We start from the raw sequence: 8,692 nt of genomic DNA on the forward strand, positions 1-8,692 counted from the left end.
AGCCGACAATATAATTTTCCCAGGACATCGAGCAGCGAGATTGGCCTATAGCTGCTCGGTACCAGTCTATCTCCTTTTTTATAAATGGGGATAGTAATTGCTTGTGTCCACGAGCTTGGGAGACACTGCAATCCAGTTATGGTCTTGAAGATTTTATAAAGGACTGTCCCCCATGTTTTAGGGAATTTTCTTAACTCGAAGTTTGACAGACCGTCAGGACCACAAGCTTTTGAGTTAGAAGCAGTGACAATCAGATATATAATATCATCTAAATCAAATGCTAGATGAAAGGGCGCCAAGGGCCTGGTAACTTCGCTAATGATCGTAGGGGAGGGGCAGGCATAAAGAAGGGAGAAGTAATCAATCCATTTCTGGGTAGACATTCCATTCACCTGTAAGCTTATCTGGGAACCTGTGGTTGCATGATTTATGGTTGACCACATTTTCGCTATGTTCTTACTTGCTATGGTTTTCAGCATGCTGGCCCCATCCTCCTGGTACAGGATCGCTCGATGTCTTCTGCCCCAATTTCTATACCTTGATTTCGCTCTCATAATCAGCATTTTCCTGATCAGGAGAGGTGCATTACAGGCTACTCTTAGTTCATAACGGAGTCTTGATTTCATTTCTTTTACATCTTTATCAAAGACGTGAAGATGTAGCAATGATTGCTTCGATTCAGTGCCTTGTTTTCGGGGGAATTTGTATTAAATCTGGATGTTCCTTCAACCCGTTTCTAAGCAATACGGTGTAGTCATGGTAGCCTTTCTCTAACAAACTATCAAGGGTAGTTACATCATTCTCTGACCATCATATTTTTTTCCCCCTGCACAGACTGAGCCCTTGTGTTTATCTACTTTTGAGTCCTTTAGCGGATCCCATCTCCACTGGGTTTCCAGTTTATTATGGTCGCTCGCCTCTGTTTTTGACACACAAAAGTTCATTACCGCAGGCAAGAGATCCATGCTTACATAGATATAATCAATAACCTCTTTTTTGCCATGTCGGGGCCGGAGGTATATCAGATGGGAAGGCACCATTAAGGAGTATCAAACTTCTATCCTTAACGAGGGAGACCCATCTTTTCCTTCTGTTTTTATTTTTGCTACCCGCCATACTCAAACAGTTTAAATTTAAATCACCCGCCACTATAATTCCACTTATCTTTGGGTCCAACACCACGAGATCTAGAATATTATTTAGATCTTTAAAAAAGGCATCATCCGACAAGACGATGGGGTTCCAGTAAATATTCACAAGAGCATAAACCTCTATCCCAGCCGTTAATTTTGCCAACAACATGTAGCTATTTGGAATGGCTCAAAGCTCAGAGCTTATGCCTCTGCCCCTTTTCACGACTATCAACAGTCCTGACATCGGGCGTCCCATTTGGGGTTTCACTGCGGGGTTTAGGTGTAGGTCACAATTATCCCATATTGGGACATGTGTGAGCCACGTCTCCTGTAAGAATACAATGTCATATTTACACAACTCTTCCTGGTCGTTGTTTATGAGGTGGGAAAAACCTCTGGTGTTCCAGCTCACCATTGACAACAACTCCTCTCTCACCCCATCCTCACACTAGTTCGGTCCAGTGGCCTTAGACCTCGAACCATGGGGCAGGCCCTCGTTTTGTGTGTTCAATAGCGGCTCAACCACAAATCCCAATGCGAACAACTCATCCTTGGCCTCCCAGGTTACATTTTGTACCACTCTTGATTTGAACCACAAAATTACTGAATTCAAATTGGAACGCACAGGGAACTCCACTAATGATAAGTCTGATGAGACTATATCCTGTAGTTGATGGATTTCTAAGAAGATAGCCATCACCGTCCTCCTATTAAGATCATACTGCGTGCAAGGAGGACTTCTGCATGATAACCTCAAGGGAAACGATGTAGGCAGATTTTTCATAGGCGGTTTAGGTTGGGTATTTTTCATCTGCTTTCCCCTAGCCTGCATGGGCTTTTCTTTTATATGAGCCTGAGGACCCTGCAGTCTCTTAAGGGCACTTTCAATCAAAGAAATGATCAGCCCCGTTATTTGTGTCAGATCCCCAATATTATCTTTCTGGGCCATATTTCCTTGGGGTTGATCTGCCAGGCCAATCACTTGGGGGTAATTCGCTTCCACGGACCTTTCGGGGCTATGGGGAGCTCTTACCTTACTTTTTCTAAACTCAGATTACGCGATTGAAATGGCTCAGCACCCACAGCTCTTTCCAAGGCCAATTTACTTGCCCACTGTCAGTGTTTTCAATTGCACTCACCAAGCTCGGTTTATCAGGTGGCAATAGTGTAGCGTGTGATGCTTTCGCCATATAGGCATCTACCGCTTTCCTGATCTCTGCCCGGTGTACACTGAGGGCCAGATCCTTGGCTTCCAACTCTGATAAAGATTTAAGGGGGGGATTGACCGAGTTGGGTTCCCGGGAAGTCATTTTTTCTTCTATACCTTTATCCGAGATTGCCAACTCCCCCACTAGATCGTCTAAGGGTGGGTAGTCCAAGGCTTGAAGGGGGCGAACATTTAAAGTCCCATTTTTCCAAACAAGGGCTCGGGCTAAGTATTTTTGTTTAATGGCCTCGGATGCAGCTATGGTAGTGCGTTTGGGGAGTGAAATTAACTTAAAATGTTTGACTGACGATTTTCCTATCGTCTTAGGGGTCTGCTGGTTTTTTGGTAATTTTTTCTCAGGTATTTTTGGGGTCTGTTTTCCTCGCTTGCTTTTCTGTTTGTCGGGGGATATATCTACTTCAGGCGTTTTAGCTTTCGGCTGTTCCCCCTGAATTTCCTCAGTGGATGATTTTAGCATTTTAAGCTATCTTCCCCTTGAGCCAACTGCCCGCCTCCCCCTCTCGAGGATATATATATATAACATCATCAAAGTACAGAATCACTGATTCAACCACATTTGATTTTAAGGTCACATTTCTAGCATGATTCTCTCCTGTGTTAAAGTCGGCAGGCGTGTCTGTTTGAATCGCTACAGAGATTACTTGTGGTTTCAATTCCCTTGCTGCAACGGAGAAGTCCCAAATTTTGGTTAAAGCAGCCTCATTCAAGACTTATTTTTTCCATACATTTACTCTGGAGGTTAAATTTCTGTTCACATGCTAACAAAGAACTTGGCATTGTGGCTAAAGCAAGGTTCATAGCCTGTAAAGCAATCCCCCAACCATTTTCCGACTGCAAAACTACCACCGACGTGTTCATACTCTGATTGTGGGTTGACTGAGTTGACACTTCTTGTTCATCATTGATGGTATTGGGGTCTCTTACTGACATTGCTGACTCATTTTCCCGACCTTGTTCCTCACTCCTGGAGTGGGATGCACTTATAGAACTCTCCGAGAACATTACCGGGGAGGCTGATAAATTCTCAGGAAGTAGCTTGTTTGAGAATACAGAGTCGTTTGCCTCCAAATCTATCATAACAATGTCAACTTTCTGTCCCTTGGGGGTTAGAGAGTTTACAGTAACCGGGTACCAGGGCACCAGTTGCAGGGATTGATTCCAATAGAGCCATATCTGATATGGAGGAATCCTTTGGCGGGCAGTCGATGGGCGGCTTCAACAGTTGGTCATGTGTTTGCAAATCGACAGGGTTGTCATTTAATCTGTAATTCGGGCCAGCTAGGTTACCACTCTCACCACCATCCTTCTCCGTAGGTTTAGGTGTCATGGACCCAGACTGTGCCCGGAAGGCAGATAGAGACCCATTGCAGAATTTACGTATATCAGTGTTCCCCGGTGCCGGGTCTCTTGAGCCTCTCCGCCTCTTGGTGGAACAAGACAGGCCAGTATCACCCTGTTTTCTGGCGCCCCCAGTATTCATACTCTTTAGTGGGCTCCGTTCCGGCATACCCGATTTTAGGGATTTGAGGGATATGTGCATCCTGGGTCACCTGTTACTCTCGGGTGAATCTAATCAAGTTGGGGCTAGGACCCCCCCCCCGTCAGGAATGAGCACAATTAAGTAGCCCCTCCCAGCAGTGAGTAAGAAATAGCTTGCTGGAAGTTAAAAACTGTGTGAATCGGAGAACAGCTCCGGATAGATCCACGGGAAAAAGGTTCCCCGGGTAGATCTTTCTATTGACCTCCGGTCAAGCCAGCCATTGGGTCCAAGGCTGTGACGCCCGCAGTCCCCAATGAATGGCTACAGTCGCGCCGGAGATCTGGGCTCTAAGGCTCCAATGAGCCACAAGACAGGGACAGCTGGGTTCTGCCAGGCAGTGTATGTGGCTCTCCCCTCACAAGGCAGGTGGCATTAACTCTCCTCAACTCACCTGTTGCACACCCGTTGCACTCTCATACTCCCCCACCATTGGGCGGCCGGCGCTGTGGGGAGATCGCTAATGGGTCCTGGGCACTCGTATGCCCTCCAGTGCTCAGGGGCAATCCAGCGCAGGGCCTGCCGAGGTGGAGCTGATGGAGGCTCTTCTCTCGTCACCCGCCCCCTCAGCTCTCCGCTCTCAGATCCATCTCCGCAGCGCAGCGTATCTGCTCGTCTCGGATCGCGCACTCGAACCAGGAAACAGAGGAAAGGACCCTCTGGCGTAGGGAAGCGCAAGGAGGCGTGTCCCGCCGCACCTCCACCACGACTCAGACTCACAGAGGCCGCTTCCGACACAAAGGCAGATCAGAGGGTCAAATTTTATTTCACGAAAAGAACAAAAATGAATTTGAGAACAGTATCATATGATTCTTTCCCTGATCAACCTACATTATGCCCATTGCGATGTCTACGGACTTATGAAAACATGAGAAAAGGTTTGCGGCCTGCAAGTGTGCCGCAGCTGCTTGTCGCACTAAAGAGATCCTCCGGGGCGTTAGCTCCGGAAACCCTGGCAAGATGGTTAAGATGGGCAATGAGTCAGGCAGGCATTGATATAAAGTGCTGTGGCGTCCATTCGGTGAGAGGAGCGATGACTACTAAAGCTTTTAACGTGGGAGCCCGACTGGAAGATATGAAGGCAGCAGACTGGTTGAATGAATCGACGTTCAAGACATTTTATTTCAAGTGAGTTGAAAAAATGACAATGTTGGTGGTAGGTAAACTTTGAACAAGCATAATCCGAACCTCTGGGTCTTGGCATAGAATTCAGATTTTCAACACTAATGTTACTGAAAGTCATCATTCTTTTAAAGACACAGAGGCAAAGGATTATCCCACCCTAATAATCGTGATCGATGGTAAATGATGTGATAATGTTGTTTAGCTCTAACGCTGTTATACAAATGATTATGTGGCACAATTACCCACCCATTATATGATGTGATGATGATGTTAGGATGTAATCCTGATATGCAAGGACGGGCTTGGCGGATTTACCCCCAGCTCTGAGCAAATCCGCCGTAATTTTGCTGATTTTTGGCACTATTACCGCCAGCGGTAATACCGCCGAACATTCCCCATTGTGCCCAATGGGGAATGGGAAATTCCCAAAGGGGCCCAATGGGCAATGGGGACTTACCGTTCCACCAAACCCATGATCCGGTGCTAATAGCGCCGGGGGGTTGCCGGTAGAGCTAATAGTGCGGAACTCGTTATAAGGCCGTTTATCTCTCAGATCAATTTTGGAACATTATTTTTAGTGCAGAGTCCACAGTGCTTAGTACAGGCGCTTATCATATCTGGCAACGGACGGCTGCAAAGCTGTCAATTATATCTAATTTTAAAGTCAATTGAATGATTTTATTTTCTGGGGGGAATTAACTTATTCTTGGATATGAAAGGATGTTGAGGGGACAAAGCTGCATATAATATGGTCTGTGTAAGTGAGGTTTTAGATAACAATGTATTCGTTTGTGCTTGTTATGAAATGTACAGTTGTAATATTTTTTGTAATTTTAAGACAGCGTTAATGGATTGACTTGTTCTTCCAAACTTACTTAAATAAAAACAAAATAAGGCCCAATGACAATATTAACTACCAAAATTTCAAACTTTGTTGGTGTTTATTGTTTTATACTTTGTTGAGATATTCTACATTGTTAAATGTTGCTGCTCGAGAAAAGTAAAGAGAGAAAGCATAATCCTGTCTTTAATAGAATTATGACTTTCAGTAACATTAAGTGTTGAAAATCTGAATTGTTGTGAATTCGGGCAAGGAGGCAAAGACTGGAAAACCAGATGGGTCGCTCGTGTCCGTTTTATAAGATAGTGTCACGTAAAAATATGTGCTGTCATCATTCACCTAATCAACATTATCAACCATAATCAATCATTTTAGGAACAGAAAATGTGTCATCTGAAATTAATCAGACAAATCGCAGTGCACTCAACAAAGGGGAAAAGAGAGATCCCTCAGTGAATATGAAAAGAAACAATTAATGAACAATTTCTGAACTGTAGTAAAAAGTACAATTGATTTAATTAATGATAGTTCAGAATGAAATAAGATATAATAACTCATACAAAACGTAATTCTTGTGCATATTTCACATAATGTAACACCATGTCATAACAGTTCATTTGATGAATTCATACAGAATATGTTGCTTTCACATAATGTATCAAATTCGCATAAGGCAACATCTAAAAAGTTGTTCCGGTTAAACAGAAACTTATGTTTGAGTTCAATATAGCAGTGTCTTTCAAAGATGGTCCTGAACCATGTGGGGTTCTGTTGAAAGCTGTACTGACGCTACGTGTTTCGAGTCTGTAATTCTTCTTCAGGTAAGAACTCAAATAAGTATCTGAAGGTGAAAGAACAAAGTTGTTGAGCTTTATTCATTAGAGGTAAAAAAAAAGCCTAAGTGACTAATGTGTTGTTTAATGATAAATATCAGCTGCGCGGCTGGATAGAAGGTTGCTACTGACCTTTTGTTCCTATGAAAGGAGGTGCACATCAATTAAAGAAATAGTATCCTTGGCCAAAGGATGAACCAATCATGGATATGCGTTCTGGACGGCTCTCTGATGATCTACCTGTCAAAGTGAAACTACTTTGTGAATATGAATGTAATTCCACGTGTCCCTAGTGGTAAGGTCGAAGATATAGCGGTCTTCAAATCTGAAGAAGTTGTTATTCAGAACAATAGTTAATAACTTCAAGACAAAGGTCTTATCTGCAGGACATTCTGATGATGACAATAGTAGCCATTCTACTGTGTCAATTCCATACTGGTGATTAATGTTAGTGTAAAAACTGGTGACGTCCATCGTGAACAGGATATTTCTCTCTGCTTGAAATTGAAGTTAATTGATTCTCAACAAAAAGTCATTAGTATCTTTGATGTAAGATTTGGTTTTCTGAACCAATGGCTGAATAACAAGATCAGTATATTTAGCTAAAGGGTCCAATAGTCTGTTAGTATCTGCACTCATAGGACGTCCAGGAGGATTATTCAGATTTTTATGAATTTTGGGTAAAATGTACAAGACTGGCATTATGGGGTGATGATTGGTTAAGTAAGCCTTAGTATTGGAGTTTATGAATTCATTGCTCTTGGCTTCATCAAGTACTTGCTGGATAAGTGCCTTTACTTGCTCAGTTGGGTCACAGTCAACTTGCATATAGGTGTCCGTATAACAAAGCTGGTTTTCAATTTCCTGCTTATACTTGTCAAGATCCATAATTACTAAAACACCACCTTTGTTAGCCGGTTTAAGTATAATCTCTGGTTTGGGCCATAGTTCATTAAAGGGATGGTCTAGTAAAAATTTTTATTTAAAAAATAGATAGGCAACATAAAAAAAATACTAGCATTCTCTTTTAAAACTTCCTATGTAAAATTTTGAGCTATTCAAGCTCAAAATTCGCAAAAGCAAGCACATGGGCGCATCCATTTTGTGAAATGGATGCCCCGCCTGTGCTGGCTTTTGCTTTTGCGGCACTAATGAAGGAAAAGCCAGCCAGCTGTAGTAAACAAAGGCTACCGCTGGGTGGCTTTCCCTTCATTAGTACTGTAGGCTGAGGACGGGGACCGGAGACCAGAGCAAGAAAGCTGCAGCTGAATATCGGTAAGTGCTATTTATTGTTTTTTTTAAAATGGATGCGCCCATGTGCTTGCTTTTGCGAATTTTGAGCTTGAATAGCTCAAAATTTTACATAGGAAGTTTTAAAACGGAGAATGCTAGTATTTTTTTTTTTATGTTGCCTATCTATTTTTTAAATAAACATTTTTACTAGACCATCCCTTTAAGTACCTGCTGGTCTCGATGTGTGAAGTAACCTCTACAATTCATCTTAAAGTTCATTTGTTTACGATCATTCAATACGTATCTCTGTAAAGTATCAAGAGTCGGATTCTGTGATGGAGGCATGAATTTACTTTTCTGACGTAATTCCAAATATTCCCTATTTTCAATTTGTTCTTGTTCTAATGTTTCAAAAAACTTTTTAAGTTTCAGCTTCCTAAGTAGAGGAAAAAGTCGATCTTTTCTTTGAGTAAAAAGGTGGAACAAATGAAAGTCCCTATAGACCAGCGGCATTCAAACTGTGGGGCGTGCCACCGCAGGGGGCCGCGGGTGCATCCCTGGGGGCCCAGCATGAATTGTTTACAAAATAAAAACAAATTAAAAAAAAAGTTTCCCCTAGTTTTAGATTGGTAGAAATGGCCAGGGGTGGCTCACTTGGTCGGGCTGCATGAAACTGTCTCAGGCACCAATGAAAAAGTGGCACGCAGTTAGAAATGGATATTCATCACTTTACCCACAGACTGTTTCAATAGCACCCACGGG

This window comes from Ambystoma mexicanum, chromosome 9 (assembly GCF_040938575.1).
Source record: "Ambystoma mexicanum isolate Mex_15411 chromosome 9, UKY_AmexF1_1, whole genome shotgun sequence".
NCBI lineage: Eukaryota > Metazoa > Chordata > Amphibia > Caudata > Ambystomatidae > Ambystoma > Ambystoma mexicanum.